The following is a 12,031-nucleotide window of genomic DNA, read 5'->3' as shown; positions in this document are numbered from 1 at the left end:
ACTGGGTGTGAGTGTTTGATTGGTTCAGATGCCTTGTCCATTACCACCCCCTTTTGTACCGCTTTTGGCCACCATAACTGTGGCAGGGTATGCTCAGACGTGAATCCCTTGCTCACTTTGCCACTGGATTCAAGCAAGCCGGGCTGAAGACGGCTGGAATGCCAGAAACCGGTCCTCAGAAGCTTGTTTCCGGTCCAGGGAAGGCATGGCTTGGCAGTTCGGGCTGGACTGTTCCCATGCGGCACAGGGTCAGACTGATTAGCATATAGCCATGTCTGAACTGGGGTGGCAGAGTGGGCTAAAGAACGGTGATGGATTAAACCCAGATCTTTCGACTGGGTGTTAGTGTTTGATTGTTTCAGATGCTCTGTCCATTACCACTCCCTTTTGTACCACTTTTGGCCACAATAACTGTGGCAGGGTATGCTCAGATGTGAGTCCCTGGCTCACTTTGCCACTGGATTCAAGCAAGCCGGGCTGAAGACGGCTGGAATGCCAGAAACCGGTCCTCGGAAGCTTGTTTCCGGTCCAGGGAATGCATGGCTTGGCAGTTCGGGCTGGACTGTTCCCATGCGGCACAGGGTCAGACTGATTTGCATATAGCCATGTCTAAACTGGGGTGGCAGGGTGGTCTAACGAACGGTGATGGATTAAACCCAGATCTTTTGACTGGGTGTGAGTGTTTGATTGGTTCAGATGCTCCGTCCATTACCACCCCCTTTTGTACAGCTTTTGGCCACCATAAGCGTGGCAGGGTATACTCAGACGTGAGTCCCTTGCACACTTTGCCACTGGATTCAAGCAAGCTGGGCTGAAGACGGCTGGAATGCCAGAAACCGGTCCTCAGAATCTTGTTTCCGGTCCAGGAAGGCATGTCTTGGCAGTTCAGGCTTGACTGTTCCCATAAGGCACAGGGTCAGACTGATTTGCATATAGCCATGTCTGAACTGGGGTGTCAGAGTGGGCTAAAGAACGGTGATGGATTAAACCCAGATCTTTTGAGTGTGTGTTAGTGTTTGATTCGTTCAGATGCTCTGTCCATTACCACCCCCTTTTGTACCGCTTTTGGCCGCCATAAGTGTGGCAGGGAATGCTCAGACGCGAGTCCCTTGCTCACTTTGCCACTGGATTCAAGCAAGCCGGGCTAAAGACGGCTGGAATGCCGGAAACCGGTCCTCGGAAGCTTGTTTCCGGTCCAGGGAAGGTGTGGCTTGGCAGTTCGGGCTGGACTGTTCCCATGATGCACAGGGTCAGACTGATTTGCAAATAGCCATGTCTGAACTGGGGTGGCAGAGTAGGCTAAAGAACGGTGATGGATTAATCCCAGATCTTTTGACTGGGTGTGAGTGTTTGATTGGTTCAGATGCTCCGTCCATTACCACCCCCTTTTGTACCGCTTTTCGACAACATAAGTGTGGCAGGGTATGCTCAGACTTGAGTCCCTTGCTCACTTTGCCACTGGATTCAAGCAAGCCGGGCTGAAGACGGCTGGAATGCCAGAAACCGGTCCTCAGAAGCTTGTTTCCGGTCCAGGGAAGGCATGGCTTGGCAGTTCGGGCTGGACTGTTCCCATGCGGCACAGGGTCAGACTGATTAGCATATAGCCATGTCTGAACTGGGGTGGCAGAGTGGGCTAAAGAACGGTGATGGATTAAACCCAGATCTTTTGACTGGGTGTTAGAGTTTGATTGTTTCAGATGCTCTGTCCATTACCACTCCATTTTGTACCACTTTTGGCCACCATAACTGTGGCAGGGTATGCTCAGACGTGAGGCCCTGGCTCACTTTGCCACTGGATTCAAGCAAGCTGATCTGAAGACGGCTGGAATGCCAGAAACCAGTCCTTGGAAGCTTGTTTCCGGTCCAGGGAAGGCATGGCTTGTAAGTTCGGGCTGGACTGTTCCCATGAGGCACAGGGTCAGACTGATTTGCATATAGCCATGTCTGAACTGGGGTGGCAGAGTGGGCAAAAGAACAGTGATGGATTAAACCCAGATCTTTCGACTGGGTGTGAGTGTTTGATTGGTTCAGATGCTCCGTCCATTACCACCCCCTTTTGTACCGCTTTTGTCCACCATAAGTATGGAAGGGTATGCTCAGACATGAGTCCCTTGCTCACTTTGCCACTGGATTCAAGCAAGCCGGGCTGAAGACGGCTGGAATGCCAGAAACCGGTCCTCGGAAGCTTGTTTCCGGTCCAGGGAATGCATGGCTTGGCAGTTCGTGCTGGACTGTTCCCATGCGGCACAGGGTCAGACTGATTTGCATATAGCCATGTCTAAACTGGGGTGGCAGGGTGGTCTAACGAAGGGTGATGGATTAAACCCAGATCTTTTGACTAGGTGTGAGTGTTTGATTGGTTCAGATGCTCCGTCCATTACCACCCCCTTTTGTACCGCTTTTGGCCACCATAAGTGTGGCAGGGTATACTCAGACGTGAGTCCCTTGCACACTTTGCCACTGGATTCAAGCATGCCGAGCAGAAGACGGCTGGAATGCCAGAAACCGGTCCTCAGAATCCTTTTTCCGGTCCAGGAAGGCATGGCTTGGCAGTTCGGGCTTGACTGTTCCCATAAGGCACAGGGTCAGACTGATTTGCATATAGCCATGTCTGAACTGGGGTGTCAGAGTGGGCTAAAGAACGGTGATGGATTAAACCCAGATCTTTTGAGTGTGTGTTAGTGTTTGATTGGTTCAGATGCTCCGTCCATTACCACCCCCTTTTGTACCGCTTTTGGCCGCCATAAGTGTGGCAGGGAATGCTCAGACGTGAGTCCCTTGCTCACTTTGCCACTGGATTCAAGCAAGCCGGGCTAAAGACGGCTGGAATGCCGGAAACCGGTCATCGGAAGCTTGTTTCCGGTCCAGGGAAGGCATGGCTTGGCAGTTCGGGCTGGACTGTTCCCATGATGCACAGGGTCAGACTGATTTGCATATAGCCATGTCTGAACTGGGGTGGCAGAGTAGGCTAAAGAACGGTGATGGATTAAACCCAGATCTTTTGACTGAGTGTGAGTGTTTGATTGGTTCAGATGCTCCGTCCATTACCACCCCCTTTTGTACCGCTTTTCGACAACATAAGTGTGGCAGGGTATGCTCAGACTTGAGTCCCTTGCTCACTTTGCCACTGGATTCAAGCAAGCCGGGCTGAAGACGGCTGGAATGCCTGAAACCGGTCCTCGGAAGCTTGTTTCCGGTCCAGGGAAGGCATGGCTTGGCAGTTTAGGCTGGACTGTTCCCATGAGGCACAGGGTCAGACTGATTTGCATATAGCCATGTCTGAACTGGGGTGGTGGAGTGGGCTAAAGAACGGTGATGGATTAAACCCAGATCTTTTGACTGGGTGTGAGTGTTTGATTGGTTCAGATGCTCCGTCTATTACCACCCCCTTTTGTACCACCCATTTAAATAGGCCTTTAAACATCTTTCAGGCCTGCCATTGCAGAGCTTGTGTTTGCAGTTTTAAACTGCTATTTCAACCTGCCAAAATAAACCTTTTGCCAGGCCTAAATCTTCCTTTTTAATACATAAACGTCACCCTTACAGTAGGCCCTGAATAGCCCCATGTGCAAAGTGCAGTGTATTTAAACATTTGGACCTGTAGTTTTAAGTTCTACATGCCCTGATAGTGAAACACTCTTAACCCCTTCAGCGCTGCGCGAATTCCACTGCGGTGCTGAAGGTTCTAAAGAACCTATGGACTCATGACGGAACGGTTCCGTCATGAGCACAGGCCAACCGATGCTCATGACGGAACCGTTTCGTCATGAGCATGGAAGGGGTTAAGTTTATTGTTAAAATAATGCAATGCCAATCTCTCCCATAAGATAATATTGTAATTGCTCTATTACATTTTATTAGTGTCATTTCCAAATAGGAAGAGATAACTGAATAATGTTTAGTGTCTCTGGAATCCTAATTTAAAATCCTAACTTATGGTGAAATAGAATTTTAAATTACAATTCTGAAAATGCTGCATTGATAAAGTTATAGTTAATGAAAAAACAAAATGCCAACTGCACACTTTTTTAGGTCCTCTATTTTGAGGAAAACCCAAGTGAAATTCCTGGGTTGATTGGGTATATTTCACTCTTACCCTCTTTAGTTTATTATTTTCGATTTTTTACTGTTTCACATATGAAAAGGACACTTGACGTTTTACTTTGTTTACACATAGAAACACTTTTCTACAACATAAGTACTCCATTTACATGTACACAAGACATTTCTACAACATAGATACACCATTTATATATACGCAATTATTCATTTTGATATATACACACAAGACAAGCATTTATTTTCTTGTTTAAATAAACAATAAATTAATGCTTGAACTCAAAAATTTGATAGACAACAAATTAATGCAACCAAATGATCTTTTCTACAAAATAAATCATAAATTAATTCTGTAGTCTATTAGAAAACTAATATCTATTCTCTTTTTGCGCCAACGCGTTTCGAACCTGGTATGTTCACTCAACGGGTTCTCATCAGGGCTCTGTCTTTTTAGATTTATCTAGAAGTGTATAAAACAAAAATCGTTTTAGCTTTTTTGTCTGTGATTTATGATCTTCCATCTATCAAGTGATAATGTCACTAATGTTACCTGTTTTCCAGCGTTCGCCGGTCCGCAAGTGCTATTTTATTATCGACTGGGTTTCTTTCACTCTGCACCTATAGACAGATAGGGACATAGTGACCTTCTCTCGTTTATCCCGACAGTATAACGGTGGGTACGTTTCTACTTGACATACCTTAAGGTTTCGAGTCTTTAACCTTTTTATGATCTTCTGATTTAATTTCTGTTATTGCTGGTTGGTCGCAGCCTATGGTTAATAAAACATTCATTTAGGATTTCTTTCGCAAATCAATTGAAAGAGACAGCGTTCATTACTCGTTCAGGCGTACCTGCTGAATTTAACTTTTCGCTTCGGCTACAGACACTATTTTTCACTTCAGCTGCTGGCGCTCAACGTTCGCTCTACGCATTTTAAGTCAGGCTGCTAATGTCCTCCTGGGCCAAAATTCGTTTACCTAAACACATAAGTTTGTGTTACAAACTAAACATCGAATGTGGGGCAAAGGAGATATTGAAGTGTTCTCTATTCAAAACTTACTTCGTATTGCGGCGATCCGGTGACTTGCTTATCAGTCTGTGGATGCGGAGGCCATCTATAGATGGTGTTATAAAGCTTTCAAACGCACGTATTCTACGGCGGCCATCTTTTAGTGGGGTTTATTTATCTGTTTTTAAAGCCTAGGAATTGGAACATGTTGCGTGTTTAATGCGCAAAGAAGGTGAATTGCTGTTTAAGTTGGAAAACTTTTTAGCCGTATTACAACTAGCGCTTTTTCATTTCAGCAACTTTCTAGCTAGTGGACTTGATTCTCATAGTTATTGTTTCAATGTATGGAATGCATCCCAATGGTTACAGACTGGATACTTCAGATAGTGAGTTGAGGCCAGTGAGTGCGCTATTAAATTTCAGTATCAGGTACGCCTCTTTTTGTAGCAAGATTTTATCAGGATCCATTGGTCTAGATTGTTGCAACACATACAGAATTGACCACTTGAAAGCATTTTCAGTGTGTTTGTTTTCAATAAAGTGTTCAACCATGGGGGCGGTTAGCACTTTATTTTTCAATCTTGATTTATGTTGGGTTATGCGCGTATTTACTTGCTGTGTTGTCTTGCTGAAATAGATTTTAGGGCATGGGCAAGTAATTACATACACTACATTACGTGTCTTGCAATTAGAGAAACACAAATGTTTCCACCTCACACTTCCATGTTGGAATTCAGGGTGTGCATGCTGATCAAGTCGGTGATGAAGTCGCTGAACTGGGGCTGGGCTCCGGGGGGTCGGTAGACAAGGGTGCCTCTGAGGGTGGAGTTAGGGTCTGTGTGGATCTGGAAATCCATGTGTTCAGCAGTGCTGAGCACCTCGTCGGTGCTAGTTGAGACCCTAATGCTGTTTTTGTGGACGATGGTGATTCCTCCTCTGACTCCATTGGTGCGGCTATGTTGGGTGTGGAGGAGTCGTTAAACCAGGTCTCTGTCAGGAAGGCGACATCTGGGGATGTTGTGTCTAGCTGGTCCCAGAGCTCGACAGCATGCTTGTGTGCGGAGCGGGTGTTCAGTACTATGCATCAGAGGTGGTTTGGGTCTTTGTTTGTGGGTAGTTCGTTGGCTCTGAGGCTGGTGTAGCTGCAGTTCCGGCAGGTGAAGGGGCCGTGTGTGCGTTTTGGGGAGGCCTTGAAGCAGGTGTGGCTCCATCCGGAGTTGAGAGCGTACGGAGTGCTGGTGTCGTAGTGGCGGTGGTCATCGTGGTGGGTGCGGGGACCAGGGGTTTTGGTGCTGGGCTCGGTCCAGGCACGGATGGGCGCATACCGGCTTGCCTGAGGCACGCCAGCGGCGCGGCCGCACAGTGGCTGGCATATATGGGGAAGTGGGAAGGAGGAGCAGCTGTACGGCGGGAGGCAGGGGCAGCGAATGGGAAGAGGGCCGTCATGGGGGCGGGGCAGTAGGGGATGCAGCGTCGAGGGCGGTGAGGGACAATGAAGGTAACAGAAGGAAAAAGGGGCACAAAATCGAGGGAAAAACGAGTGGCACAGAAGGCAAAAGGGCACAAAAAATTAGTGGAGCAGAAGGCAAAAGGGGCACAGAAACGAGGGAAAAATGAGTGACACAGAGGGCAAAAGGCAACAAAAAACCGAGTGGACCAGAGGGCAGAAGGGCACAAAAAACAAGTGGAACAGAAGGCAAAAGGGGCACAAAAACGAGGGAAAAATGAGTGGCACAGAAGGCAGAAGGGCAAAAAAAACAAGTGGAACAGAAGGCAAAAGGGGCACAAAACGAGGGAAAACCGAGTGGCACAAAAGGCAGAATGGCACAAAAAAAACGAGTGAAACAGAGGGCAGAAGGGCACAAAATACGAGTGGAACAGAAGGAAAAAGGGGCACAGAAATGAGGGGAAAAAACGAGTGGCACAGGAGGCAGACGGGCACAAAAAATGAGTGGAACAGAAGGCAGAAGGGGCACAAAAACGAGGGAAAAACAAGTGACACAGAAGGCAAAAGGGCAAAATACAGAACCCAGAAATACAGGGGCAGCTAAGAACAGAAGGCAGAATGGGAAGAGTGGCACAGGGGCAGCGAGGGGAACAGAAGGGAAAACCAGGCAGAGACACGGGGGCAGCGAGGGGTACAGAAGGAAAGACCGGGTAGAGAGAGCATGGGGACAGCGAGAGGAACAGAGGGAAGAAAAAGGGGCATGAACCATGTACAGGCTGAGGGGGAAGACAGACAACAGCAGTCACAGACACAACAATAAAAATATAGGTAATACAATAAAAGCAATAAAGAGGAGGATGGACAAACCTACCTACGGCCTACCACAGTCCACTAGGGATGAGGCGCAGGTGGTAGCCTGCGGGTGGTGGAGGGCCTCGAACTTCCTCAGCAGCGGCAGCTGGGGCAGGGAGACACAGGGGGTGCTGTACGGAGGGGGAGCGACATACCTGGTGTGGTCAAGGGTCACTGGGGGTCAAGGGTCACGTGGGATCAAGGGTCAAGCATTAGGCACCAGGACTACATTAGAGCAGTGGTGTACTTTCTTAATAATCGTCCTTTAAAGGGGCGTGGCTTGGGCGCCGATGGCGATGGTCGCCTGAGAGCTCGGCTCCGGGACTGAGCCCGGAATTATCCTGTAAATCGGAGGCCGCGGGGCGCCCCAGACCCCGCACTCCGCTGAGCGGACCGACGGATGCCTGCCGAGGCCCCTGGTGGGGCTTGGACGAGGGTTGATCCGGAGTAACACCGAAGTTTGCGGAGTTGCGGAGTGCGACCCAACATGGCGCCCGGATTTCTTTGTTCCCCTGGTCGGACCCACTGACTCGGAGGAGCGGCGCGAGCAGCGACCTGCGCCCGGCTTTGCCGTCCCCGGCGGCTCTGGGCACAAGATATCAATTGGATCGGACTTTTTACAACGAGCCTGCGCTTGGTTACGTGACTAGGCGGCTGCCCACGTTATAGGGGACCCCGGGAGCGGACGCCCTGTGATCCAGACGGTGGTCCAGCTCTCGACTCCGCACCTAGCTACGTTTTCCTGGCCAGTCCACTTCCATGGGAGGCGCGACACTTTGGCGCCACAAGTCGTCCGGTGGAGTTGGTGACCCTCACCCTGGGTCTCTAGCGGCTGAGCGGGCCTGCCCGACTCGGCGGCGGTTATCTCCGCCCCCTCATCGGTGCCCTCGGACGCCGTGGCGGTGGCGTGAGCCGAAGCGGAGAAGTCTCCACAGGCCCTGGAGAAAGAGGTCTCCCATACACGATTTGAAGACCAGTAACCGGGAGGGTCGTGGTCGACATCTGCACCCGGAGTCGCCTACTCCGGGACCTTCACGGAGTGCCCCCGGTGACATGGGGAAACCTAGAGGAGCCAAGGGGACTACCCCGACTGCCTCAGACTCGGAAGCCCAGGACAAAGAGGAACGTGGGGACCCAAAGAGTTCTGATGGCGCACCGATGCAACAACAGTTCGACCGCATCCTGGAGGCGATAGCGACCACGAGATCGGCCCTCCAACAGGACATTGCCCAGGTGGCGACGAGCCTAGGCCTCCTCAGAGCGGACCACGGCAAACTTTCGGACCGGGTCAAGGAAGTGGAGAGCTCGGTGAAAACCTTGGAGCCGGCGCAGCGGACCTTGGCTGCAACGGTGAAGGATGCCTTATCCCGAATTGCGTCCCTGGAGCAGAGGGCAGAGGATGCGGAAGGCCGCAACAGAAGGAACAACATCCGTGTAGTGGGCCTCCCGGAAAAGATCGAGGAGGGCGACATGGTGACATATTTGGAGACCTGGCTCCGTGACACGGTGGCCCCGGAGGGGCTATCCTCCTTCTACACTCTGGAGCGTGCCCACCGAGTCCCGGCGCGGCCACCGCAACAGGGACGCGCCCCGAGACCGGTGGTGGCACGGTTACTGCACTTTCGGGACAGGGACTTACTCCTTAATGCCGCCAGACATAATGGTCCATTCAAAGTGGCGAACAGTCAGGTGAACATCTTTCCGGATTACACCTATGAGACTCAACGCAAGCGGTTCTCCTTTCTGGCGGTCAAGCGCGAGCTCAGGAGCGAGGGCATCCAGTACTCGCTCCTCTATCCTGCAAGGCTCCGCATCATTGTCGATGATAAAACTCAGTTCTTCGACACCCCGGAGGATGTCTGTGCCTGGCTCGAGCTTTACAGGGCAGGGAAAGATGGCTTCGGCTCCTCGTCCCAGCAGGCAGATGAGCCGGAACAGAGACGGCGATCCAGGAGGATCAGGAATCGCCGCGGCCGTACAGGACGGCCCTCAACTGCAGAGACATCATCGGAACGGAGGGGAGTGTTGGAAGTACTGTCGGAGTTGTCTGGTGCACGGGACGAAGCCATTGTGGAGGAAGACAACCTGGGTGATGAGGAGGCACTGTCGGAATCGGAGGACTCAGTGACTGATAGTGCCCATACACCGGTGATCACACCGAAATCGGTGGAGGACCTATTGGATGGTCAAGGGTAACGGGATGTGCTGCCTTATTTGGGGTGGGGGCCCGGCAGGGGGGAGGCGGTTGCCATCCACTGATGCTGATTAAGAGGGAGGGAGGGGTGGGGTGCCCCTGTTTCTGCCCCGAGGGGGTTTTGGTACTGTTTAGGGCTTGTTTTAGTCCTGGTGGCTTGAGCGTCGAGGGCCCACTGCCTCCGCCCGCACCTGGCCCTTAAGGCCTTCCTACGGTGGCGACCGTAGGATTAGTAGGGGGTATTGGGTTGTTGGAGAGCGAGGTTTGGATGGGATCTGGATGGTGTAGTTTGGGTCCTGTTCTGGGGTGGGTGGGTGGGAGTTCGGTTTGTTCTTGGGTTGTGTGGTTTTGGTTGGGGAAAATGGCCGCCATCAGTACTGGGATGTATGATGTCTTTTCTTTGTGGGAGCCCGGTCGGGGAAACTGGGCGAGAACAATATGGGACAATGGCTGATGTTGCTAACTTGAAATGTGTTACTTGGAACGTACAGGGGCTTCACACTATGTCCAGGCGCCACAAAGTCCACGCTTATTTAGTGCGTAGGGGAGTGCAAATGGCGCTGCTACAGGAAACTCATCTGACCAAGGCGGAAGGGGCGGCGCTACAGCGTAGATGGCGGGGGCAGGTCTTTTCCACGTCGTACTCCGCGTATGCCAGAGGGGCGCTAATATGGATCAGAGCAGGGGTCCCCTTCCAAGTCACGAGAACAGTGATAGATCCGGAGGGGCGTTACTTGGCTATCTCGGGCACCCTGGGAGGGAGGGACTTGAACGTTTGCTGTGTGTACGCTCCTAATGTGGACCAGACTGCCTTCCTTTCCAGGTTATCGGGCTCGTTGGCCCACTTCTTCTCCGGGCCCCTACTGCTTGGGGGAGACTTCAACTCCGTAGTGGACGTGGATATTGACCGCTCCCATCCACCACTTCCCGATTCTCCGGTTCGTCGCACGGCTAAGGGGCGTCAGGATTGGCAGACCCGATGGGGTTTGACGGACATCTGGAGGGCGCACCACCCCGCGTCTAGGGATTATTCATACTTCTCGAGCCTTCATGAGTTGCATGTCCGACTGGATGGCTTTCTTGGGTCGCCCGAACTGGTTTCGGCAGCGGTTCGGTCTGAGTACTTGTCCAGAACCATTTCAGACCCTAACCCACTCCTGCTGGATCTTCGCTGGCTCCCCGGGGCGCCGGCGGTGCCCACCTGGAAGCTGCGACCCGAGATTCTTGAGGACAGTGTTTTCAGAGCAGACCTGGGGGACAAGGTAGTGGAATATTTTGCGTCCAACGGTGGCACCGCGAGTACACGAGCGTTAGAATGGGACGCTTTTAAGGTAGTGGTGAGGGGTTATTGTATTTCTAAGAAAGTGGGCATGAGGCGCGTGATCCTGGCTGACTTAGATGCAGCGGACCAGCAACTCCGCGAGCTTGAAATTCGCCGCCCTGGGCACCCGGAATTGCAGGTGCGAACGGCAGAGGCGAGGGAAAAGGTAGCGGCAGAGGTCGAACGGCTTCGCTGTTTTGATTATAAAGCGTATACGGTCCAATCCATCGCAGAGGGGGACAGATCGAGCGCGTTGCTAGCGTGGTTGGCCAACCCTACGCGCCAGTCCCAATTGACGACAAGTATGCGTAAGGCAGACGGCACCGAGGTACACACTCAACCGGAAATTCTTAGCTGCTTCCGGCATTATTATGAACGTTTATACCGCAGTCGCTCCGCACGAGACCCTGCCCGGCTCGATAATTATCTACGTCCGTTGGAGCTCCGCGCAGTGGAGCAGGAAGTGGCGAAGACCTTGGGGTCCGACATTGAACTGGGGGAGATCCGCGGGGCCATTAAACGGATGGCGAGAAACAAGACCCCGGGCCTGGATGGCCTACCCGTGGAGTTTTATGCAGCTTACGCTGATCTCCTAGCCCCTCGATTGTTGGTGGTCTACAGGGAGGCGAAGAGGCTGGGGCGACTCCCGAGCTCGATGTGTGAGGCGTTGGTGGTTCCTCTCCTTAAACCGGGTCGAGACTCGTCCGACCCAGGGTCGTACCGTCCCCTATCAATGTTGACGGTGGACTATAAAATACTGAGCAGCGTCTTGGCCTCGAGGCTGCTGGGACACATGAGTTCCCTAGTGCATGAAGACCAGGCTGGTTTCATCCCGCGACGGAACACGACTATGAATATTCGCAGGTTGTTCCGTTTGCTAGGGGAACCTTTTGTGGATGCTCCATCCCCGGTCGTCTTGTCGGTGGACCTAGAGAAGGCTTTTGATAGCCTGGAGTGGGACTACCTCTGCGCGGTGCTGCGGAGATTCGGCCTCGGGGAGGGCTTTATTAGGTGGACCGCGGTTCTATATGCCTCTGCTTCAGCCAGGGTCCGGGCGGGTCCACTGATTTCCTCACAGTATCCGGTAGAACGAGGCACGCGGCAAGGGTGTTCATTGTCCCCACTTCTCTTTGCGCTAGCGGTGGAGC

This window comes from Lissotriton vulgaris, chromosome 3_1 (genome assembly GCF_964263255.1).
Source record: "Lissotriton vulgaris chromosome 3_1, aLisVul1.2, whole genome shotgun sequence".
Classification (NCBI taxonomy): Eukaryota; Metazoa; Chordata; class Amphibia; order Caudata; family Salamandridae; genus Lissotriton; species Lissotriton vulgaris.
Note: the sequence above shows the minus strand (reverse complement) of the source record.